The 25,973-nt window shown below is 42.0% G+C and overlaps 1 long non-coding RNA gene across 1 annotated transcript in view; it reads right to left on the bottom strand.

Moving 5' to 3' along the window:
• Positions 1–25,752, bottom strand: part of LOC140344505 (uncharacterized) — a 31,863-nt gene extending 6,111 nt beyond the window's left edge. The window contains exon 1 of the long non-coding RNA XR_011923575.1: positions 25,675–25,752. This is a non-coding gene — a long non-coding RNA (uncharacterized lncRNA). The remainder of the gene's footprint in view (positions 1–25,674) is intronic.
• Between the last annotated feature and the right edge of the window lie 221 nt (positions 25,753–25,973).

The raw sequence follows: 25,973 nt of genomic DNA, 5'->3' as shown, positions 1-25,973 counted from the left end.
TCGGGCCTTTCTCTTTTACCGAACATTTAAGCCAGAATGGCCTTGTGATTTGCCATGAGGTTGTATTCTCGCTGAACAAATATTTCAGTGTGATATTTTTTGCAATCTATCACAAAAGCCATTGTGCATTGTGATAAGGACAGACTAGTAGCCTTCTGTATACCTTGAAATATATAGATTGTGCAGTTTTTCTTGCTACCTCTTGTTAGTTATCAGAAAAGTCAGAAACATTTCTGTCCTACACTCCCAAAAATTTTTTCAGTATACCTCTTGCAATCTATAAAAAAATTTACAGATATTTATTTCTGATCCCACTTGCTATCTAGCAAAAAAGCCAGGAAAATTACCGTATTTCTCTCAAAAAAATACATATATTTTATTCTGATCCCAATTCCTATCTATCAAAAAGCCAGAAACATTTCTGTATTTAAAAAAAAATACAGATATTTTATTTTCATACCACTTGCTATCAAAAAGCCAAAAAAAAAATCTGTATTTCTCTCAAAAAAATAAAGATATTTTATTCTGATCCTACTTGCTATCAAAAAAGCGAGAAAAAAATCTCTATATCTCTGAAAAAATACAGATATTTTATTCTGATAGCACTTTTTATCTATTAAAAAAGCCAGACAAATTTCTTTATTTTTCCCAAAAAAAATACAGATATTTCATTCTGATCCCACTGGCTATCTATCAAAAACGCAATGAAATTTTCTATATTTCCCTCAAAAAATCAAGATATTTTAGACTGATCCCACTTGCTATCTATTGCTATTTGTATTTCTATATAAAACTACAGATATTTTCATTCTAATAGCAAATATTTATCAAAAAAGCTAGAAAAATGTCTTTATTTCTCTCCCAAAAATATAGATATTTCATTCTAATAGCAGTTGCTCTCTACACCAAAAGCGAGAAAAATGTCTGTATTTCTCTAAAAAAAATATTTTATTCTGATCTCACTTCCTATCAAAAAAGCAAGAAAAAAATGTATTTCTCTAAAAAGAAAAAATACAGATATTTCATTCTAATTGCACTTATCTATCAAAAAAGCTAGAAAAAAATATTTATTTCTCTCCAAAAATACAGATATTTAGTTCTAATAGCACTTGCTATATATAAAAAAAAAGCTAGAAAAATTCTGTATTTCTCTCAAAAAATACAGATTTTTTATTCTGATCCCACTTGCTAGCTACCAAATAGCCAGAAAATTTCTGTATTTCTCTCAAAAAAAATACAGATATTTTGTTCTGATCCCACTTGCTATCTACCAAAAAAGCCAGAAAAATTTCTGTATTTCTGTCAAAAAAATGAAAATATTTCATTCTGATACCACTTGCTATCAAAAAAGCCCCAAAAATTCTGTATTTCTCCCCAAAAAAATACCGATATTTTATTCTGATTCCACTTGCAAATCACCATAAAAAAAAACAAGAACAATTTCTTTATTTCTTTAAAAAATAAAGATATTTTATTCTGATCCCACTTGCTATCAAAAAAGCCAAATAAATTTCTGTATTTCTCTAAAAAAAAAAGATATTTTATTCTCATCTCACTTCCTATTAAAAAAGCAAGAAAAAAAATCTGTATTTCTCTCAAAAAAAATACAGACATTTCATTCTGATAGCACTTATCTATCAAAAAAGCTAGAAAAATTTCTGTATTTCTCTCAAAAATTTACAGATATTTTTTTCTGATCCCACTTGCTATCTATCAAAAAAGCCAGAAAAATTTCTGTATTTCTCTCAAAAAAATACAGATATTTTATTTTGATCCCACTTGCTATCTATCAAAAAATCCAGAAAAATGTATGTATTTTTCTCAAAAAATACAGATATTTATTCCTGATACCATTTGCTATTTACCAAAGAAACCGTGTGGTACAGGTGCATTTTTTTCTGAATAAGTAAAAGATTTGTGGTAGACGTAAGGAAAGGGGTGGTGTTGGGCAACCTGCTGCATCTGGCAGGGGGCATACTCCCCTGGAGTCCGCCACTGTAGGAAGGCAGCAGCAGCAGCAAACCATTGGAGGCAGTAGCACAAGTTGTAAAACAGGTCTGGGATGTGTGCGGAGCACCAGTACGCTGGTAGATTTATTGAGAGGGCATAATACAATCATACAGCCACATGTTGAGAGTATTGTGGATTGGGTTTCAGGGGTCAACACTTTTTGGGCGAGGGTTCTGCGTGTAAGGGCCAGCAGCAGTTACGAAACAGATGTAGAGGAAAGGCAGCAGCAACATACTGGGGATGGAAGGGGCCGCAAATCTGCCTCAATTGACTCCCAAAGAACACACAGACGAGTGGGCACAAGCTGGGGAACAGTCAGAGATGATGTGACCGTGGGGGAGATGGAGCTGAAGCAGACCCAGGGCACCCAGCAGATGCAGAGGCAGGCAAAGAGTGGTTGCACGCACCTCTCAAGTGTGGTCCTTTTTCACGCTGAAAGACGATGATGGGTGCATAGCAATCTGCATCCTGTGCCACAGGCAAATTCACAGTGGACAGGCTAGGTCACATTTGGGTACAACATCCCTGCTTTACCACATGCGCAAGAACCACAAATCAAAGGGGGAGCAGTACTTGCGTTCTCTTGAAGGAGGTGCAACCACGCCATCCTATTTTCTTCCACCTCCATTGACTCCTTCTATGCCTCCAACTAACATTGCTACTATGTCTCAGGAGGTTGGTGACAGCCAGACTTTATGCTGGGAGGATATATCAGCTTCTGGCCGCAAGTTCTGTGGCGTCAGACGACTTTTGTCTCCGAAAGATAGGTACTCCAGTGACCCTTTCAGCTCCCCTAGCTCCTCCCAGTCCCTTCAGCCCACTCTACCGGAGTTCTGCACAAGGCATCAGGCTATGGGCCCAACCAACAAAAGAATAATCAAACTCAATTCACATCTATCCAAACTATTGGCCTTGCAGCTACTGCCGTACAGCATTGTGGCTCCCTCCTGTGACCTGATGGCCTGTGCCGAGCGGCAGTGAAATATACCAAGCAGGCATTACTTCTTCCGCACAGCTGTTCCAAGTTTACATGCACATTCAATGGGTAACCTCTACCGGGCATTGGAATTCTCGATGTCTAGTCAAATCCACATCACTGTGGACAGCTGGGACGCTACCTGTCTTTCACTGCTCACTGGGTGGCCTTGCAAAGCTCAGTGAGCGGTAGTCTGCAAGAGGCATTGCAGCACCTGGTACCCCCGCCGAGGGGTGTGGTGGGAAAGCATGGGCAACCCCAGTCCTCTCCCTCCTCCTCCTACTTTATTCCGTCTACCGGCAAACCCTCTCTTTTTGACACTCCTCCTAAAAGGCCACCAGCGGAGGACACTGTGGTTAAGCAGGCACGCCACCATGGCTTTCTCAAGCACACGCGTTGCCAGGCAGTGCTGAAACTAATGTCCTTGGGGGAGAAAAGTCCCACTGCCAGAGAACTCTTGTCTGCTTTGCACAGAGGGGTTGAGGGTTGGCTGATGCCCTCCCGGCTCTCAACAGGCAACGTAGTGTGCAACAATGGGGCAAACCTTGTGGGCGCATTGCGCATGGGCCACATAACACATGTTCCCTGCTTTGCGCACATACTGAACCTGGTGGTACTGAGACAGGCTCGCTCCATCTGCAGCCATGTATGCTGATCCCCTACAGCCCCCGCGGCGCTTAGCAAGATCCAGCGCCAACAAAGGCTTCCACCACATAGACTAATTTGTGACACTGTGACTAGATGGAACTCCACCCTGTACATGCTCCAGCGTCTGTGTGAGCAAAAGCTGGCCATCTGCCATTACTTGGTCAGCGTGGTGCATGGAGGCAACGGGGCCCTTTTTACAGCCACACAAATGAGCTTTTTTTACCAGTGACCAGTGGCAGCAGATGGAGACGCTGTGCAAGGTACTGGCCCCCTTTCAGCAGGCCACAAACTTTGTGAGTTGGGAGTGATCAGGCTGGGACAATGTCATACCAATCATCTTTCTGCTTGATAAGACACTGTGTGGCTTGATAGAAAGTGGCGATGGGAGAGGAGGGGAAGAAACAGGGGAGGAGAATAAGGGTGACATTACACTCTATAGCGCACAGCCAGCATCAGGAGGAGCAAGAAGGGACACTGGCCAGCATCAGGAGGTTCAAGAGGAGGATGAATATGATGATGATGATGAGGGAGACCATGTTGGGGCTGCTGGACAGGGCCTGTCCAACCTGTATTTGTGCTGTCACGCCCCAGGCATTGTGCGGGTGATGGAACAACAGGAGCTGCTGCAATTTGAAGAGGAGGAGGTGGGTGATGAAGAGGAAGATGTTTTGGCACCTACTGAGGGACAGGAGAGTCTGTAAACGAGTTCTGCACACCATATTCCACACAGGGAGCTCAGGGGGACCCCACCTCCACCGTACTCTCCTGTAGTGGCGGCAGCAGCAACAGCAGCAGCATCAGCAGCAGTGGCAGCAGGTTGCACACATCCAAAAGTGCAGGCCAAGGCAGGGAGGATTTTCTGGATGTCTGGTGAAACCTGATGCGGCCACCTCAAACAAGTGAAATGCAGGGTCATAACCATCGAGAATGGATGAAGCGCATGGTGCACGATTAGGTTGGCTCTTTTCTGGCTAGTGGTGGTGTTGACGACAGCAGTTATGAGGATGCCTGTCCTGACAGTAGTGACGCCATTAATTTTTGGGTCGACAGGCTTGAAATCTGCCCGCAGTTGGCACAGTTTGCCATCAAGCTTCTTTCGTGCCCGGCATCCAGTGTTCTGTCCGAAAGAAACTTCAGTGCCGCTGGTGGAGTGGTAACAGACAACCGATCATGACTGTCACTGGAAAATGTCAATCACCTCACCTTTTTGAAAATGAATGAAAGGTGGGTTACTAACAACTATCATATCCCCACTGCAGATGTCACTTATTGACTGACACAAGAACTCACTAGGCCAACCAAGATGCCTCTGTGAACCCACACTGCTCCTGTGCTGAATCTGTAGCTGCCTATCACTAAACACCCTGTCAGCTGAGCCTGCCATGGTTGAATTTTTCCGCTAATTATTGCAACGTCCAGGGGTGGCATTCTTTGCCAGTGTCATGCCTGCCATTGTGCCAGCTAGCAATTAACTTTACATTTCGGCTGTTTCCGGAAGGCCAACAAACTGCAGATGAAAACCCCCAGTACTGCCACACTGATAGGTACCATTGCCTTTTTCTAATTTTTCAAGTATTGTAAGATTGAGGGTTGGCATTCATGTCATCCACTTAATGATGCATTAATGAACTAGCAATATCGTCTACCTTCCTAATGCTACCAGCACCACAGACCACAGCAACAGTGCAGGCGCACAAAACATCTTGGTCAGGTCCTTCTACATTTAATCAGAAATTTCCAATATATGTACACACTTCCGGTTGGCATTGACGATGCCCTACACCCAGCTCTGGATGCCAGTTACCAATGCCTCCCATGCTCCGTCTCAGGGTCCACTGCCTCCTCCTCCTGCTGTTGCTGTTGACACTGTCAGTACTCTATTCACAAAAATTGTATTACACACTTCTGGGTGTCATTGTCGATGCACTACACCCAGCTCTAGAAGTCAGTTACCAATTCGCTCCACGCTCTGTATTAGGGTCCACGGCCTCCTCCTGAGGCTGTTGCTGCTGCCCCCTGTAAGTACTCCATTCACTATAATTGTATTACACACTCTTGGGTGTCATTGTCGATGCACTACACCCAGCTCTAGATGCCAGTTACCAATGCAGTCCACGCTTCGTTTAAGAGCCCACCACCTCCTCCTGATTCTGTTGCCGTTACCCCCTGTCAGTACTCCGATCACTATAATTGTAATACACACTTCTGGGTGTCATTGACAATGCACTACACCCAGCTCTAGATGTCAGTTACCAATGCGGTTCACGCTCCATCTAAGGGCCCACCACCTCCTCCTGATGCTGTTGCTGTTACCGCCTGTCAGTACTCCATTCACTATAATTGTATTACACACTAGAATTGTACACTTCTGTGTGGCAATGACGATGCACTACACCTAGCTCTCCATGACTCTTACCAATGGGGTCTCCATGGCGAGAGCTGACCAGAAGCCACACACTGCTACTGCTCTCGCTGACCCACGCTCCGTCTCTGATCCTCCATCCTTTTGCATAATGTCACCGCACTACTTGCCCACAACTTTATGGGCATTCCTAACACATGTCATCCAGGTCAGGATGCCAGCTAGCATTTATTATTATGATTATTATTATTAATATTATTAATAATAATAAACAGGATTTATATAGCGTTAAGGTATTATGCAGCTATTTAAATTCAATGGGGGGGCTTACATTAAATAGCAACGCGTTTTCCTGCTGTTTTGATGGCAGAGACTGTTGCTAGTAGGTTGAGTTCACCCTTTCTCAATGTCCTAACCTTTGTGCTGCATTCTGGACGCTGTCCATCACTCAAAAATTCTTTTTGCCTGCTGTCACTTTTCCTGCTACTTTCTGGAAAACCACATGGCCTTTTTTAACTTTTGTATTGTCGGCCCATTGACTTTAATGTAATTCGCAAAATCAATTCGCTGGAAGTTCAAGGAAGTTTTCGTAAGACTGTCAGATGCCTTCTCGCTCATCCCTATCCAGTTTCAAATTATTATCCCACTATTATCATCATGCTTGACAGTTGGTATGGGGTGTTTATGCTCATATGCTGTGTTGTTTCTTGCCAAATGTAGCACTTTATGGCCAAATATTTCCACTTTGTTCCCATCTGCCATCTCTCTTTTATAGAGAAGTGGCTTTCTCCTGGCTACCTTTCTGAACAAACCATACTTGTTCAGTTTTTTTTCTACTCTCTTTTTTTTTACTTTCATGAACTTAATGAAAACCTAATAATTTTTACATGCTAACTAAACCTGTAGAATCTAAACTTTAGCTCTTGGGTTTTTGCAATTTTTTGTCCATTGTATGCAATGTCTTTGTGGTATTTTTGCTAGGATATCCAGAAGATTGGCAACTGTTTTAATGTTTTCTACTTATGAATATTATTTCTCACTGTAGAGTTATGGACTTTAAATTGTTTGGAAATGGCTTTATAACCCCTCTTTAAATGATGGGCACTAACAATTGCTATTGGAGGGAGTAAAAAGCGGTCAATATCATTTGGTTAACAACAGGTATCAAAGAGCAAAATAAAGAAATCATACATAACTAGCAGAACCAAATATGGGAAAAAGCTTCAATAAGATAATGAATAAAACAACAATATTCAGAATCATAACAATAATAACAACACAACTGGTCACATATACTGCTAATAAGATTCTGGGGTACATAAAGTGGAGCCATACTTTTTAAGTGTGAGCCTACCTAGCTAACCTGGAATGTACCATTAACAAGGTACCAGAATAAAAATTTGAAATATTCAAAAATTTCCCTTCGCTCTGTGTCCTTTGAAAGCATTCCAATTCTGTAAAAAATATGTCTGTTGGGGGCACCCTCCTCTTTGTTTTTCTTCCAACATTACCCTATTAAAAAAAAAAAGGGAGGATTACACCATCTCTAGTAGGGGTGGTTGAGGAAGTATCCATTGCAACATTATTGCCCACCTGGCTGGTAAGAGACACAGGCTTGCCCAGTCTCTTTCCCCTCTCCCTGGGGCAAGCTCTGTAAAGTCTGCCCAGTCACCAAAGAGGCATAGTACTGGGATAAAGGGAAGGTTGAACTAAACCATCTGGCATACAAAGCCGAACATACTCCAAAACTGAACTACACTGACATGACCAGTAGTATTAATTCAGTGATGCTTGCTGGGTTCCACACTTAGGGCATGGTGATTGTCAAGTGTGGTCTGTAATACCAGATACAAGATTCTGGGCTGAAACCATGTCTACCACAATTGATTTGTATACCTTATGGGCCCTGTGAATTATTTTGAATTGTATTTCCCTCCACTGTTCATTTACCACTAACTGAATGATAACCTTGTGATATTTTATCAATGAGGTGCAGTGATTTATTGTTTATGCCTTGTAGGCTGGTATAGATGGTTGAGATAGATATGAAGGGGGTGGGGTACATTTAACAACCTGTCAAAGGCTTAGGTTGGACAGCTCAGGGAGGATCCATAATCACCGACTTACCTAATTCTATAAATTGGGTGTAGTATAGTGGATGTACCACTGCCTGTGGCAGCTTGCATTTAAAATGAGTGTTGCTATTGGGTGCAGCAAGTGTATTTCTGAAAGATAGAAGTCACTCACTGAGTAGAGCACCTTTCCTAAAACTTGCCTTGAATGAATGCTGGGTTTCCGCACACTTATAGGTATTTAGGGAAACCGCAGGGCAGACCCAGTGAATCCAATGAATCCATTAGGGAGTTAGGCAAACCTGGAATGGATTTCTTAAAAGTCATATGCTATTTGCTAGCAAATGTTTTGAATCCTGGACCAGATCCATTCTAGGTTTGTTAGATCACCCAGCTTCACTGATGAAAGTGAATCCCCTCCAGCCCTGGAGAGCTTTATTAAATCAGGTCCTGGGTCTCTAAATAAAAATAAATGTGCTTTGTGTTCTGGGGATATTTGGATATTTTACAATGTAGTAGGGCTTTTATGACATGTCTGAACAGGCACACCGGGTTGTATACACAGACAATAGGGAAGTTAACTCAGGATTTTAGGCGACTTACCCTGCCATAAGGATGTGGAGAAAATGTTATAGAGTAGAATGGCATTGCCGTGATGCAACAACAGAGGGATGATTTGTAGTGGGTATATTAATCTGGCAAAAGATAGCAGTTTGATTAGGTGACAGTGTCCAAATATGGACAGGTACATTTTCCCATAGCTCTAATCTTTTTTGTATTTTGTGGAATAGTAGTGGGTAATTTAGTTTGCATATAAATGATGTGGTCTTACCTATTTTAATGTCTAGGTAAGTTATGTGTTCTGTGGTTATGGTAAAAGGAGTACTTTGTAGCCAGGCCCTATGCTGTACGGGAGTCAGCAGGAAAATTTCTGCTAGGTTCTCGAGTTCTGCAAATATTGATTGTATGCACAGCACCTTCACTGAGGGATCAAAGAACAGAACAGAATATCATCTGTGAAGAATGCAGATCTGAGTTCTTTGTCCTGCAATCGAAACCTGTGACGATAAGGTCATGAGTTTCTAGGTATCTCACTAGTGCCTCTATTGCTAGATTGAATAAAAATGGTAAGAGAGGGTATCCCTTTCTCGTGCCTGTGTGCAAGGGTATCGGGTAGGAATGGATGCCTGAGTCGTTCACTTGTGCCTTGAGGACTTTGGTACATGGTTGTGGGTAAATTGTAGAAGAACCCCTGGAACCCTATCTTTTTCAGCACTGAAAAGAGCCAGGTAGTATCAATGTTATCATAGGCCTTTTCAGCATTGATTCCTATGATAGCATTATCCTTCCTTGGGGGATTCTTGGCATATTCAAGGGCTGTCTGTACTCTACGTACATTGGTCACTGCTGACCTACTGGACAAAACCCACCTGTGAGTGGGATATTAGGAACAGTAGGAATCTGGCTAATCTATTGGCCATATTTTTTGACAAAAACTTGGCATCCAAATTTTTCAAGGAAACAGGGCTTCCCTGGTTTTGGTACTTTTTTGTATGACTTGTTCCCCAGGGGATAACTACCAGACAGCCACATTTTCATGTACAGATGACACTGGTTGGATAGCAGGTCTTCTTATAAGATTTTTAAAAATTGAGCCGTAAAGCCATCAGGTTCAGGGGCTTTGCCATTGGTCATTGTGGAGAAGGTTTGGGTCACTTCCTGCTCTGTACTATCTGCATTTAGTTCCTCCAATTGGTCTTTCTCCAGAGTAAGGAATGTGATCATTGAGAAGATTGTTTGGGCGTAGTGGCCTGCCTCATGAGGCATATAGCTGTATATAGTATTGAGCTAGGTTGCTCTGGGTGGATCACCTCTGATGCCTCAGAGTCATAAAATGCTGGTATGAATGTGGGCTTAAAATTGGTGCGTACCACATTTGCCAGAAACTTTCCGTGCTTATCACCATATTTGTGTAAATGCAGATTAGCATGTTTTAACACAAAATCATCTCTATTGGCAGAATTGGTGAATGTGTATCCTCTCCCTGACAATCTTTTTCCCCCTAGATTGTGGGGTCATTGTACAAATATGATGGAAACCTCCATAACTATGGGTCACCTGAGAGTAGGATGGGTGTGTGTGATATGAGATTACCATGGGTGATATTTCAGTTTGGCCAACCTGTTACAAGAGGGAATCTGTACAAAACAGGTAATCAATTCAGAATTTGGAGAGATGAGCATGGAAAAACAAAGTGTATTGCTTTTTCACTAGGTATCAATGATGCCAGATGTTGTGCAGTTGCTTGTTATCCACAAAATCAGCGTGGTAGCCTGTGCTCATCCCCCTGCGTCCCCCTTACTCACCATCGAGGAATTGTATGGGCTAGGCCCAGGTTGTCCCTAGTTTCTCAAGGTGCCTGTGGCAGAGCAGTATCTTAGAAGTTATTCTGAGAATGATATCATAATTTAGAGTGTATGCTATAAGCACCCTGAGCCCCTGGAAAATGGATATAAAGGTGACTCAAGTACCAGGTTGGATGGATGTTCATCTGCCCTTGAGACTTTTTTTTATCTGTAGCGAGACCTAAAGTTTTCCACAGTGTCTTAACAGCGGGTTCTCTAGAGAATGCAAAGGCGAGTGTTATCCAAGCAAGATGAAGTCACGGAGCCGGTTGAAAAGGTTTGGTCTAAAAAATTTCCACCATCATCTCAATAATAGTTGTCAGCCTGTCAAGTAGAAAATTCTTCAGCTGCTTTCGCTGTAGTAAAGGAGTGGTTATCTCCCCTAAAGTCCAACAGATGGAGGGTTGCTGGGTACGAAAGGGTAAACCACATTTTGCCGCACTACAATAGTGAACATATCTTCAGGAACTGCTTTCTTTTGCAGGAGACTTCCACTTGGTATCTGATAAAGATGTTTAATGCAGCGCCCTCTAGTGCTTGGTTGTTCTGTATGCGGAATGATTTTAAAAGGGTGGATTTATAAAACTGCTGAAAAACTGCTGTTTTTCCTGTTCCCCTCTAGTCACTGTAATAAAAAAATCCCCTGTTACTGCCTAAGTACTTAAAGCAAACACTGATCATTGAGGTCAGCTGAAAACTGATGTTTCCTGCCCTCTCCTCCCGGCAGTTCAGTAAAACACCCATCATTATTGTCAGCTTTAAACTGCTTCTTTTTCTGCTTTCCCTCATAGGCACTTTAAAAAAACTCCTATTATCTGAAAAAAAAAAACCTGGTCCCTTTCCTGCTGTCCTCTATAGGCATTTTAATAAAATGTCCACAATTGTGTATGGGGTGGTTCTAGTTTGACATGTGTGCTAGATGCCCAAGCAATTTCTCACCATATTTTAAATTCACACTTTGCTGGATCCGATGTTCTGCTGGGGTGCTGTACCAACAAATGGCTTACATCTAAGCAAGAAAATGGCAGTATGGTGGCTCAGAGGTTAGCACTCTGGCCTTAGCAGCACTATCTCCGAGGTTTGAATCTCGGCCAAGACACTAACTGCATGTAGTTTGCAAGTTCTTCCCGTGTTTATGTGGGTTTTTCCTGGGTACTGTGGTTTCCTGCCACATTCTAAAAACATGCATTAAGGTAATCATCTTCCCACCAAATTGACTGTGTTAATGACATGTGACTATGGTAGGGACATTGGATTGTGAGCCCCCCTCGAGGGACAGCTAGTGACGTGACTATTGACTTTGTTCAGCTCTGCGTAATATGTCCTTGCTTTAAAAATACTGGATAATATTAATAAAAACCAAATATGTCACCAGGTCACCTCAGTTTTTCAACAGAGTATAATTTATTAAACAATCATACTAATCTCACTATCTGCCTAACTGTTTAGAGTCATGCATAATGCACTTTGATATCTCTAACACATTGAATCTGATATATTAAAGCTATCCAAGACTGGAGAAAATAGACTATTAGTGTCGAGCGAAGCCGTAAAACTGTAAAAGCCGAAGTTCGGCCGAACCCGAACTTCCAGGTGTTCGCTCATCCCTACCCACTAACCATTATTATTATTGTTGAGCGAACCCGAACTTTACAATTTTGGGTACCTGGACCCGAACCCGAACTTTGAGCTGAACCCGGCGAACCCGAACTTCCAGGTTTTCGCTCATCCCTATAGACTATCATGGGAGAACCTGGGTGAACCACCAAACAGGGATCAGATTTCCTAAAAATTGTTTGCTTTATGTTTGCAAATGGATTCAATGCTGGACCAAATCCAATCCAGGTTTGTTGCATTACACAGGTTCTCCCATTATCTTCTCCTGTCTTGGAGCACTTTAATAAATCAGGGCCATTTGTCTGCTTTTATTTATTTATTTATTTACAGTAATCCTAATATTAGTGATAATAATAGTAATGACAGTTTTAGCATGTATTTCATTTGATTTGTTCCAGCATGAGATGTGCATGCTTCTAAAATCTATATCAATGGTCAGGTGAAACTTAAGATGTTAAAGAAAATGTAATTTTTATTTTAGGGTCCCCATTGTTTAGCAGACATTGCATAGTAAACACTGCAAGATTATGATTTGCTATGCTTGATGTGCAGACAAACACACATATGTTTTAGTTTAACCTACTTCCTTATTTGAAGATGAACAGTAAACAATCACTGTGCTGTTTTACTAAATAAAACACACACTCTCCATGTGTAATGTGCAAATTAAACTGGCACCAAGTAGTAGTCAAGCCAAAGTCCAACCCAAATTCCTAACACCATTTATCACTTTGTGGGAAGAGAAAACTGAAACTGCCTCATCCAAGTGGTTTAAAGAAGAAATTTGGTCACAGGTGTTTTGGCAATTAGGTCACTTTAGATGTATGACCAAATTTTATCTATCCTCAAATTGTGATTCAGCTTCATAGTATTAAAAATCAAAACTTTTATTTCTGTTGAAAAGTACAACTTTTGCTGTATTTCTGGCCTCCTTTGGATATTAGAACTACGGGTAGCATAGACTGCAGTGCTACTGTTGTTTCCATTCTCAGTCTTTATTTCAGGGATTCCAGCTCCTTTGCGTCACAATATATTAATCAGAGATATTGTGGTCGCATGGAAGGTGGTTAGACAACGTTTTAAGTTACCAGCCTGTCTGTCTCCATATTTGCCCATCTGTGGGAACCCTATGTTTCCACAGGTGCAAGATCATGCAGCTTTCCAATTGTGGAAAAATAACGGTCTACTATACTTGAAAGATCTCTTCCGTTCGGAGGATCTAACCAAATTATCATTGGCAGAGCTGCAGACTACCTATAGTATCCCCCAACGGGCGTTTCACCCATTATATTATAATCAGGTCATGTCTTACCTTAAATCATTAGTATTACATTATGTGGATGTTTTTCGTCCCAATGGTTTTGACAAGTTGTTATCCTTATCACCTCCTAATATTTCAAACATATATGCATATCTTCTGCCTACGTTTATTAAGCCCCTATCAGTCTCTAATGTGAAAATGTGGCAAAAAGACTTCCCGGACCTGGACATAGTGGATATTGTTATAGAAGGATATCAAACAGTTCGGCAGAGCATAGTAAATGAGATTTGGAGGGAATCTCAATTTATGTTGTTACATAGGGCCTATAAGGTGTTTTGACCCTCCATCTCTACCCCACAATCCATTCAATGGCATCTTCAATGTCCTAAATGTAATTGTGTTAATGCTTCTCTGTCACACCGTTTATGGTCTTGTCCTAACATTACCAACTTTTGGCAGGGCATTTCACTGTTAATTTCTAATGTGACCGGTTGTTCAATTTCACAAACACCCTCTTTGTTATTGTTTGGCTCCTGGGAAGGTATAGCTCTGGACAATATACCACGTTCAGTGCGGAAATGGATAGATGTTTGTTTGTTGGCAGCAAGACATACAATTATGAGTCAATGGATACAACCTCTTCCACCGTCCACGGAACAAGTCCTCTCATCTCTCAAGGCTTTGTTTCATAGAGAAATGCTGGATGCTCAATTACAAGGAGACACCCTGATCACCCGCTTTTGGCAGCAATGGTACCGCTTTTTACTCTACGCATTCACCGGCTCAGAATGCACGTCAATTCTTGAACCATTCAGATATTCTACTTGGTACATCACTAATATTTCTGACTCATAATCCATAGTTTTATTTATGGACTCCACTGGCTGGTTTTTTGTTTTATGTTATAAGTGTTTCTCCCTCCCCCCCTCTTTGTGTCATGTTACCCTACTGGTTTTGCTTGTTTACTTATCTTTGTATATTTGAAAATTTAATAAAAACATTTTGAAAAAAAAAAAAAAAAAAGCCACTACCCGGTAACCTGGCAGGAGCACCTTGTCAAAGCACAGAGCTCTGTGTGACCACCTCTGGCGAAGAAGCAAGCTCAAGCTGCTAGATCTTCATCCGCTGTCTTTCCTCCTTCTGCCACCAAAGTTACCCGTGCTGCTGCCAGCAATTTGCCAAGCATTACACTTTTCAGGCTCCACCAGTGGTGAGGAGGAGCTCCAATGCAGACCAGCTGCTGTTTGTCACATTGCTAGCAGTCGAGACCAGGCATCATTGCCATCCTCCACACTTTCTACCCCATTGTCCAATCTTCCTGTGGTTAGCATTAGCAGCATCCACCCTTCCATCCCCCAGATGCTGGAGCGCAAAAGGAAATATGGCCCAAATGACCCCAAAACAAAGCTAATCAATGTGGCAATTGCACAGCTGATTGCGTTAGAGCTCCTCCCTTACCGGCTGGTGAACTCCAATGCATTCCGTTACGTATTCCTCTGCGCAAACCCACAGTACGTTATGCCTAAGCGACAGTACTTTGCACAAAAATGTGTTCCTGCTTAGCATGAACACGTGCAGAGCAATGTGTCCATGGCCCTGCAGCACTCAGTTTCTGGCAAGGTGCACCTGACAACCGACAGTTGGTCGAGCAAGCATAGAGTAGGAAGATATATTTCATATAAAGCTCACTGGGTAACTTTGGTGGCAGCAGTGGAAGATGCAGCTGCATCAAAGCCTGCATACCTACCTCCACCCAGAGCACATCGCCATGCAATCTCCTCCTGGACCTCCACTTCCACCTCCTCCTTTGACTTGTGTGCCTCAATCTCTTCCTAAAGGGACACTTTGCCGTGGAGACTCAGCACCTCCCATTCGCCAGCATCTGTTCACCGCCAGCAACAACTTGCAGTTTGCTATTGCAGTGCACAATTCAGACGTTGCCACGCAATCCTGAGGTTGCGAAGCCTAAGTTCCCTCAGCCACACGGGCGCAACCATTCTAAGTGCCCTGCGGGAGCAAGAGGACATATGGCTAACTCCACAGAGACTCCAGCAAGGCAAGGTCGTGTGTTACAATGGGACCAATCTGCTGGCAGCCCTGCGTTGTGGGAAACTCACACACGTACCTTGCCTGTCTCATGTCATGAACCTGATTGTACAGAGCTTCCTTAGGAATTACCCAGGCCTCCAGCCGCTGTTGCTGAAGGTCAGAAAGTTGCCAGCATTTCCGCTGGTCGTACACAGCCAGTGCCAGATTGGTGGATTTACGGCGAAACCTCAGGTCAATTTGTGATCTGGCCACTCATTGTGATCTGGCCACTCATTCCATATTTTACATGCTGCAGCAGCTGGCTGAACAACAGAAAGCGGTGGTGGATTACCTGGCAGAGTCTGTTCGTTTCAGACGTATAACTTTACTTCAGCCCTGCGGAGTGGCTGCAAATTGGGGACTTGTGCACTGTATTGTCATTTTTTGAAGCGGCGACTAGGATGATCAGCAGGGATCAGGCCTGTGTCAGTGACACCATACCCATCATATGCCTGCTGGAACAGATGATGGTGGATCTTGTACACGACACAGAGCAGATGTTGCAGCAAGAGATGATGTTTCAAACATCATCTCAGACATGTGTGCTTACTGGGCATAGTGCACCTCTTCAGGAAGAGGAGGAGGTGGAAGAGGATGAAGATTATATTGCAAGCATGGGCGAAGGGGAGGAAGGGGCAGAAGAGGATATGGAGAGTACATGGCATCCATCCACCCAAACACAAGGTGGCATGTTCCGTGGATGGCAAGACCGGGCGGAGGAGGAGGAGGACGACCCTGGGGTGCTGTTTGACCCACAGGAGAGTGGGTTCAGAATTACTTCAGCTGTTGGAAGTTTGAGACACGTGATAGTCTTCATGCAGGAGCCAATGATCCGCGCATACATACATACCCAGCAGAAAGTGTCGACCAAATCACTTTTAATAAAATGAATAAGGTTTGGATCAGCAATTACTTCAACACCCCCTCTGCAGAGTGAACTGATTAGTTGGCAAATGCTGCAGGGCCTGCTGACGCCTTGATGGGAAGAGCACTTTCATAGCCTTCTGTATCTCTTTTTAACCCTTCCCCCATGTGGCCCTCTACCTCTATTCTGTCTCTGAAGCTATAACTTGCAATGTAGCTGTGTAACTGGTTAATTTTTTTTTTTACGGAGGACCTCCCTCAGGGCCCTCTGCCTTTATCTACTTTAAGGCCTATATCACTTGTAACAGAGCTGTGATTCATTAGATAACAAGTGGTATCAGAATAAAATATCTGTATTTATTTTTAGAGAAATACAGAAAAAATTCTGGCTTTTGTGATAGATTGGAAGAGGTATCATATTTAAATATCTGTATTTTTTGGAGAGAAATACAGAAATTTTCTTTCCTTTTGGATAGATAGCAAGTTGTATCAGAATGAAATATCTGTATTTCTTTTAGAGAACTACAGTTATGTTTCTGGTTTTTGTGATAGATTGAAGAGGTATCAGAAATTAGGATCTGTATGTTTTCTAGATAAATACAGAGATTTTTCTGGCTTTTCTGATAGATTGCAAGAAGTATCATAATTTATAATACCTCCTGCAATCTATCACAAAAGCCAGAAAAAGTTCTGTATTTATCGATACAAAATACAGATATTTCATTCTGATCCCCCTTGCTATCTATCAAAAAAGACAGAAACATTTCTGTATTTTTCTCCAAAGGATACAGATATTTAATTCTGATAGCACTTGGTATCTCTCTAAAAACCCAGAAAAAATTCTCTATTTCTCTCAAACAAATACAGATATTTAATTCTGATAGCACTTGGTATCTGTTCAAAAGTTTATAAAAATGTCTCTATTTCTCTCAAAAAAATACAGATATTTTATTCTGATCCCACTTTGCTATATATCCATAAAGCCAGAAACATTTCTGTATTTCTCTCAAAAAATACAGGTATTTAACTGTGATAGCACTTGCTATATATCCCCAAAGCTAGAAAAATGTCTGCATTTCTCCCAAAAAAACAGATATTTAACTGTGATAGCACTTGCTATATATCCACAAAGCCAGAAGCTTGTTCCCTTTCATGTGGTTTAGCTAGATAGTAGGTATGGACAGTGCAAATCTCATTCATCCATTCATGTCTCCAATAGCTACAGCTTCTTCACTGTTCATAGAGGTGATGGCCTCAACCTCTAATGCCATCCACACTCTGTCTCATGGCCCACTGCCTACTCCTCCTGCTGTTACTGCTGCCACCTGCCCACTGCCCAGTACCCAGCTCTAGGTGCCAGTTACCAATGCCGTGCACACTTCATCTCAGAGCCCACTGCCTACTCCTCCTGCTGTTGCTGCTGCCACATGCCCAGTACCCAGCTCTAGATGCCAGTTATCAATGCCATCCACACTTCGTCTCAGGGCCCACTGTCTGCTACTTATGCTGTTACTGCTGCCGCCTGCCAAGTACCCAGCTCTAGATGCCAGTTAACAAATGCCATCCACAATCCGTCTCAGGGCCTACCACCTCCTGCTGTTACTGCTGCTGCCTGCCGAATACCCAACTCTAAATGCCAGTTAACAATGCCAACCACACTTCGTCACAGGGCCTAACGCCTCCTCCTCATGCTGTTACTGCTGCTGCCTGCCAGAACCCAGATCTAGATGCCAGTTACCAATGCGGTCTCCACTCCGTCTCAGGGCCCACCGCCTCCTCCTCCTTCTTTTTCTGCTGCCGTCTGTCAGCACTCCATTCACTAAAATTGTACATTTCTGGGTGGCATTGATGATCCAATGATTGATTTCCAATGCGGTTCCCACTCCTGCGAAGCCTGTAAAACTTGTAACAGTATGTGTAACTGGCTAATTTTTTGACTGAGGGGGCACCCTCAGGGCCCTCTGCCTCTGCTCTGAAGCCTGTGTATGGCTTGTAATGGAGTGGTGAAACCTGGTGGCTAATTTTTGGACCAGTGGAACCACCTTGGGGCCCCCTCTGCCTCTACTCGGAGGCCTGTGTAAAATCTGGCATGTTCCCTTGACCGCCCCAAAAAATGGCCTTCCTTTTTTTTTTTTTTTTTTTTTTTAATTGTACAGTGTTGTGCAGAGCTGCGGGAGTCTTGACATGTCTTTTTTTATAGGCTGTAAAAGCTCTACACAGTCTCGATTTTAATGGTGTTCGAATTCGATGTTCGTTCACCCAAATCATTTTGGTCTATTTGAGCGAATAGCCGTTGAACCAAATAGTGAGCTATTCGACCAACACTACTCAGCACCTTTCCAATTCCTTTCAAATAAAATCTATAAATTTTCTTTCCATGCTTCGTCTTGATTTTTTCACAAAGAGAACTGAACAGCTTTTCTGGACGCATTGCTGCCATTTGTCTGGCTTACAGGTGAAATCATGCTCATGTTATGAATTTGATGAATTAAAGTAAAGTGTGTTTGTGTAAATTTTATTTTTTTTTAACAAACATTTTTGGAGGGTGGATCAATAACATTGAGTTTGAAAAACATGCTGCTGACTTTTTATGGCATCATTTAAGAAATCGTAGCATGACTATATTAGTTTTGCTGTTGTATTTTGTGTAGATATAGTTTATTTATAATATGATATATTTCTAAAGGCTTAAAGCAACCCTTTCTCTTCACTAAAAAAAAATCTGAATTTTTAGTGTTGGATGGCTTTGTCCTCTGCTGAACACAAGGGTTCTTCTTACTTGCCCCATGTGCTCTTTATTAACATAGCAGCTGGTGGAAGCAGCCATGCCACCTAGTAGGGGATGCATTGTTTAACAGAAGTGTTGGATACCAATGGCACCCAGAGGACAGTGAAGACAGCAAAGATTCTATTCACCACCTACCAGTAAGGTAAATATTTGGCTTGGTATTTTGCAGGGAGTAGCTTGATGGATTTTCTTACATGTTGCCCTACATGACCCATTTATGGATACTTGTGTGGGGCATTTTATTTCATATTGATGGAGTGGCATAGGGTTATTACGTCCATCAAATTTCTTTTTGTCTTCTGTATTCTATAATAGGGGTTTCCTTCAATTCCTGTTCTAAAGACACAACAGGAGGTGAGAGGATTGGGTGGGCCCGAAACAGTTGTTTCTCTAACAAGTGTACCCCTTGGAAGATATTTCCCTTTTAGTTCTTTACTCATGCCAGTTTACAACTTTGGGTTTTGCCTCACTTTCTGTCCCAGTGGTGAATGGGATAAATAAAAAGAATTGATCCCCTTAGTAGGAACACAGACTGTAATAAAAAACTAACTAACTCCCCATTCAATGCAAAACCAATATATATCTGCATACATACTTCTCTCTTGTTTCTTCTGTGAGCTGGAGTTTTAGGTTACCCCTATTTCTGTGGTTAGTTTACTCTGTACAGCTAACAGTTTCATAAAAATATACAGATCACCACTGGTAACCAATACAAAAAGTTTGTATGACAGATTAATATACTGGGAAATCAGCAAACAATGCAATGTTGAACAGCGTGAACACTGATAATCCAAAAAACACATCCTGGAAAAAAAGCAAACAGGATTTTTTTTTTCACACAAGCCAGCAAGGTGAGCTTTATTATTGTGAAATTTCATCTGATTGACATGAGCCAGGAGTTGACCTGGGAACGTGTGTTGTTGTGCTCTTCAATTTACTTTCTATATTGCAGTAAGGAAATTGTATTCTACTGGGGATTATTCTATAGAAGAAAGCTGTGTTTGCTCATATGGGTTCAGACTCTCATTTGTTTTCTTAATCACAATTCACTACTGCCCTATCTAGGCATTCACAATGAACAAGGATCTGGGTCCCAGGGAAGGTGCTGAGCTCAGGGGCTTTGGTGAGATGAAAGAGCAATAACAGACGTGACAAGAACTTCTCTCTACTGTCTGATTTGTCACTGTAAATAAAGGAAACAGAAGAATATGCCATGTCTAACCTGAGACTTACAGTAGTCTACTTTCTTTCTATATTCCCATATATCACAGACATTGTCCAGAGCACTGTATACAGAACACTGATACAGTTACATCAGTATTAGAGATGAGCGAATCTCTCAAAATTTCAATTCGGCTGGTTCGCCGAATTTTTCTAAAAGATTTGTTTCGATCCGAATTTATTTGTGGCGAATTGTGTTAAAAAATGGCTATTTCCAGGCTGCAGAGAGCCTTGACAGGCGTCACTATTAGAATCACTTCAGACTTCACTTATTTGACCTAATAACTCAAGTATGAACTCAGCCTTACAGGTCCATGTTAGCGTCAAGAAGAGCCCACCGGACAGAGTGGAGAGGGTGTCAGCAGTAAGTTTGTGTTGAAGTCACTGAATTTTTTGCCCTTCCTCTGTTCTCTGCCTCCCCATCCCCCACCCTGTCCTCAGCCTCCACTGCAGGGACAATTCACAGTGCCCCTCCAGCATACCACATGTGCAGGGCAAGGCGGTGCACCTGGTTTGCCTGGGGGAACGGAGTCACACAGGGGAGGAACTGCTCCATATGATTCATCAAGACATCGAATCCTGGCTTTCTCTGTGACACAATTCAAAATCGGAACCATGGTGTCGGCGCTGTGTCAAGGAAGGCTGAGCCATGCACCTTGCATGGCACATGTTCTCAATCTGGTTGTCAGGCGGTTCCTGAAGCCTTCCACCGATCTGCAAGACATCATAAAAATGACCAGGAAACTTTGCATGCAATTAAGCCACTCTTACATCACAAAGCACACCCTCCTTGAGCTGCAGCGGCAGAACGGCATCCCCCAACATAGGCTGATATGCGACGTTTCCACCGGTTGGAATTCTACCCTCCATATGTTGGACCCTCACCGGTCTAAAATGGGGGCCTTTTTTACACCAGCTGAGAGGGAGGACAAACTGAACTACTACAGAGACATTCTATGTAGTCAGTTGGCCGCTGCCTATCTGCGCCATTGTCCATCCTCTCCCAGGTCTGACTGGGGGGGACCTCTGCACTCACGTTCCACTGCCATGGCTGCTGGGGAGGAGTGGGGTGGCAGGACCAGTACCAGTTCCATCAGCAGCAGCCTGAGTCTAGAGTCGCTGATGAGCAGTTTTCTTCACCTGCATAGTGAAGAAACCACTCACCAGCTGCTAGACATAGAGCAGAACCTGTACCAGCAGGTGGTGGCGTACTTGGAGTGCACCCTGCCAGCCGTCATTAAAGATCTGCTGGACTACTGGGCAGCCAAACTGGCCGAGTTTGCCCTAGAAAAGCTGTCCTGCCTGGCCAGTAGTGTGGCATCAGAGTGGGTGTTTCGTGCGGCGGGGGCCATAGTTACTCAAAGAAGAACTAGCCAGTCCCCTCAAAATGTGGAGAGACTGACCTTTGTCATGATGAGTGGATCAGCCAGGATTTCCACCCACCAATGCTGGAAGCATCTAATTAGATAATCCATGCTGCCTCACCAAAACCTTGACAAAAGAGACTGGTTTCTTCTGGCTACCTGGCTCAGCTACTACTCTGATGCTGACACCCGCCTGATGCCACACATCAGATGCCAAGTGCTCCTTCTTTCACCCACCTTCGTAAGCGGGTACTGGTATTGCCACCCACCGTCCCACTCTTTCACCGGGTCACTCTGTGGTCTCCTGATGCTGCTGCTGCCATCGCCACACTATGTCAGCTTGCCACTCTGTGGTCTCCTGATGCTGCTGCTGCCATCTCCATACTATATCACCGTGCCACTCTGTGGTCTCCTGATGCTGCTGCTGCCATCTCCACACTATGTCACCTTGCACTCTGTGGTCTCCTGATGCTGCTGCTGCTGCCATTTCCACACTATGTCACCTTGCCACTCTGTGGTCTCTGCCTGATGCTGCTACTGCCGCCGCCACCTCTAGGCTCCGTCATTGTGCCACTCTGTAGCCTCCTGATGCTGCCGCCACCTCCAGACTCTGTCGTTGTGCCACTCTGTGGTCTCCGCCTGATGCTGCTGCTGCCGCTGCCACCTCCAGACTCTGTCATTGTGCCACTATGTTGTCTCCTGATACTCAAATACGTCACACATTAACTGCAACGGTGAACTGCTTAAATCTTTTTCTTTTTGTACTCAAATACGTCACTAAACGCTTTCACCACATAAAACTGCAGAAGTGAACTGAGAATATATTTTTATTTTTGTATTGAAATACGTCACTAAACACATTCACCACAAATAACTGCAACAGTGAACTGCGTATCACTAAATGCTTTCACCACAAATAACTGCAACAGTGAAGTGCGTATATATTTTTCTTTTTGTACTGAAATAGGCCACTAAACGCTTTCACCACAAATAACTGCAACAGTGAAGTGCGTATATATTTTTCTGGATGTATATATTGCTGGAATGACAGAGCTGTATAATGGCTATTTGGATCTCCAAATAATCTTTCCCTGCATTTGTAAATCGCTTTTATAGCACTGTCCCTAGCGCCTTCTGACGTCTCTCACTGCACTAGGATGCTGTGAAATGCTTGCCCCATGTCCTCACACGTGTAGCCTCCATTTTAGAAAAAATTGCGATTCCTTACCACGAATCGTGAGGAAATTCAGATTCGTTGCAAATCAAATTTTTCCTGAAAATCGGATCGAATTCCACTTCGTCAGCTTCGATTTACTCATCTCTAATCAGTATCTACCTCTTTTTATTATATTAGCACTTTTTTATTATTGTTGTTAATATTATTGTATTTAAGTATTTATGGAATATTTTGCAGTGCTGTGCAGAGAACATTGAGCCATCCTAATAATTCTGTTTACCAGAGAATCTTAGACTCTTTTGTGTATCTCACTTCTCAGTGTGTGGGTTAAACAGCAGAAAGTTCATCCCTTGTAAATCGAGTCTGGGATTTTATCCTCTCAAACATCAATCTGAAAGGTTTACAGTATCATAAAGAATAAAGACAGAATGTCTTCTCCATGCTATTTATTTCCTTTGCAGATATGACAAGGCATGATATATAACATGTGAATAGACATGCGGAATGAAAATGAAATGATAAAAGTGTAATTCTTTTTCTTCTTTTCCTACACAACGCCATCGCCTCAAGGTGCTTATAAATTAGAGAGCTGACAGTATCTCCAGTCAATGCAGTGCAACCAGAGTGCCTCACTGTCCTTCCCCAAAAAAAAAACTGGAATTCTCAAGGATGCAAGAATGAGGCCAAGGTAGAAGCTGAAGTAGCTGGAAACCCGCCAGAGCTAAATTAGGCCCAGGATGGAGCTAGAGATATAGCCTGGAACTGATTTTTGTGCAGTAAACAGCAAGATGTCAAGGTCAGCATTTTATGTATTTAGCGCTAAAATATTTTAGGACCTTACAGTAGGAATAGCAAAACTCAATGCCAGTTCTAGCTAGTAATAACTTATTTTCCTGTGTTTATTGAACACTCATATGAGACATTGTTGACATCATTTAAGATTATATCCAGAAAAAGATTGGTTTCTCTAAAGGGGATTTTTCAAAGGTCCACGGTGCATTGATAGCTAAGGTAACTAGCAATACAGAAATATATTTACCTTTGAATCATTCTAAACCCAAAACTTCTTTTTGATTTGAATACAATAGTTAATGCTTAGAACCTTCCTATCTATAACCTATTAGGAAGATTTCTTTTTTACTTCCTGTCCCAAAGACACAGAAGGGAAGCCTGTCCAAAGCAATCCATGTATTTTCTGAGCAGTTGTCCCCACCTCCTGTTTTAGTAGCAACTTTAAAATGTTGGATTTTCCAGTACTTTGTTCCTCATAACAAAAGTGTATTATCAACTTCAATGAGCATTGACAAAGCATTTACCAATCTTTGAGGAGCTTTCCTTAGTGATATAAACACCCTTTGTTTTATCCTAAAATGAACCTGAAAACACAAACAAACATTTCTAAATCACCATCGCCACCACCATGTAATGTATAATATTTTAGCAAATGATTGCCAGCATACCCCAAATAGGTCGCTAGAGAAAAAAAAACAAAGTGCAATGGCATTGACATTACAATGATATGTTGGTGAAGCCATATACAGTATATTTTCACCAAAACTACCTAAATGCTCATAGGTCCTCATAGGTAATGTAGGATATGAGGATGGGTTTTGCACCTAGGATCTGGTGATAGAGGGCTTGTCCGCTTTACTGGTAGTGGAACTTCCTTATGGTGGACACTGAAGCTTTGCAAGGCTCCTCACTCATAACCTCATCACACGCACGGATACAAGACTTCTCTAGAGCTGCTCCAACTCTCTGGAATGGTCTTCCTCGTCCTATTCGGCTTGCCAGCGCTGCGTAATATGTTGGCGCTATATAAATCCTGTTTATTAATAATAATAATAATAATAATAATAATAATAATAAAGGCTTCCACCTAATTCTGCCATTGCCACTTTGTCTATGTGTTTTGTTATTTTATTCAGTTTGTTGAAGTCCCACAGCAGGACCTTGAATGGCCGGTACATGAAGCAAATAGGCATGCCCCCAGTGAGAACAAAAGCAGCAGCAGAAACCAAATAGAATATCTAAAGCTTCCCTGCATACATACAAACATATAAGAGTTGTAGGCTAATACTCTGCACCAGCAATTTAAATATTGGGACCTGAAAGAATTTTAAAGTGAACCTTTTTTGGAAGGAAACATGAGATTTCTCATTCACCAAAATCTTTTGTCTTTTAAGAAAACAACTTACAAAAAGAAAGGATTAAAATATAATTAAAAACCTGATAACACGTGACCTCTTCACTAATCTCAGCTTTCCAAAAATGAGATTAGTGAATGATCCTCTGGTGACACGGCCTGTGGTAGCTTGTTTGTACTAAATGTGTAATATTAAATTTCTGTCTTTCTGCTCCCGTCTGATGAAGGCTGCTGCAATATAAAACTTTTAACAGACAGATATTAAATAGTCTTTAGGTTGAGTCAAGTCTTGCAGCATAAAGAGAAAAAAAAAAAATTGAAACGCAAGAGGGAGACTCATCATTATGCTTGGTGCATCCATTCTATTGGAAATCAACTTAGAGATATAAATCTGAAAACCCTAAAAAAACCTGTGCACATGTAACTCCCTCATTTGAAATACAATTGGAAACAATAATCTCTTTAATAAAATAAGCTTTTTAATATCTGTGCCAACAAACACCTTTGTCCTTGCGTATTGTTCCAAGAGAATACTTCTAAAGCACCAGTAGAAAAAAGTATTTACATTCTTCAACTGTCAAATAATTGTATCTGCCTACTAAGCCCAAACTTTGAGCTTGAATTAAAAATCAGTCTCAGAGATGCAATTGCTCTGCAGCATTTTTCTTGACTTACCAAGCTGAAAACCCTCAAGAAGCAAGGATTCATTAAGTTGTTGCTGAAGGGATGGCATAGCTTTTTCAGGAACATTTCTGCACTGCTGAGTGCGGTTCAAAGTTCTCTGCAGTATTTTAAAGGGGAACTACAATTGTTTTAAATTTTTGACAAATTTTTTTATTGTGGGGATTCAGTACAATTAGGGAAGGGGAGTGCAACAAAGTACAGTAGTACACATAACCAAAGTGCAAATAAATCAGTTCCATTTCTTAATTTCAGAAGAAAAAAATTAAGACATTTTAAGAAACCACCACAAT

The sequence above is a fragment of the Pyxicephalus adspersus genome, chromosome Z (genome assembly GCF_032062135.1).
Source record: "Pyxicephalus adspersus chromosome Z, UCB_Pads_2.0, whole genome shotgun sequence".
Classification (NCBI taxonomy): Eukaryota; Metazoa; Chordata; class Amphibia; order Anura; family Pyxicephalidae; genus Pyxicephalus; species Pyxicephalus adspersus.
Note: the sequence above shows the minus strand (reverse complement) of the source record. Positions and strands in the feature narration are given on the sequence as shown.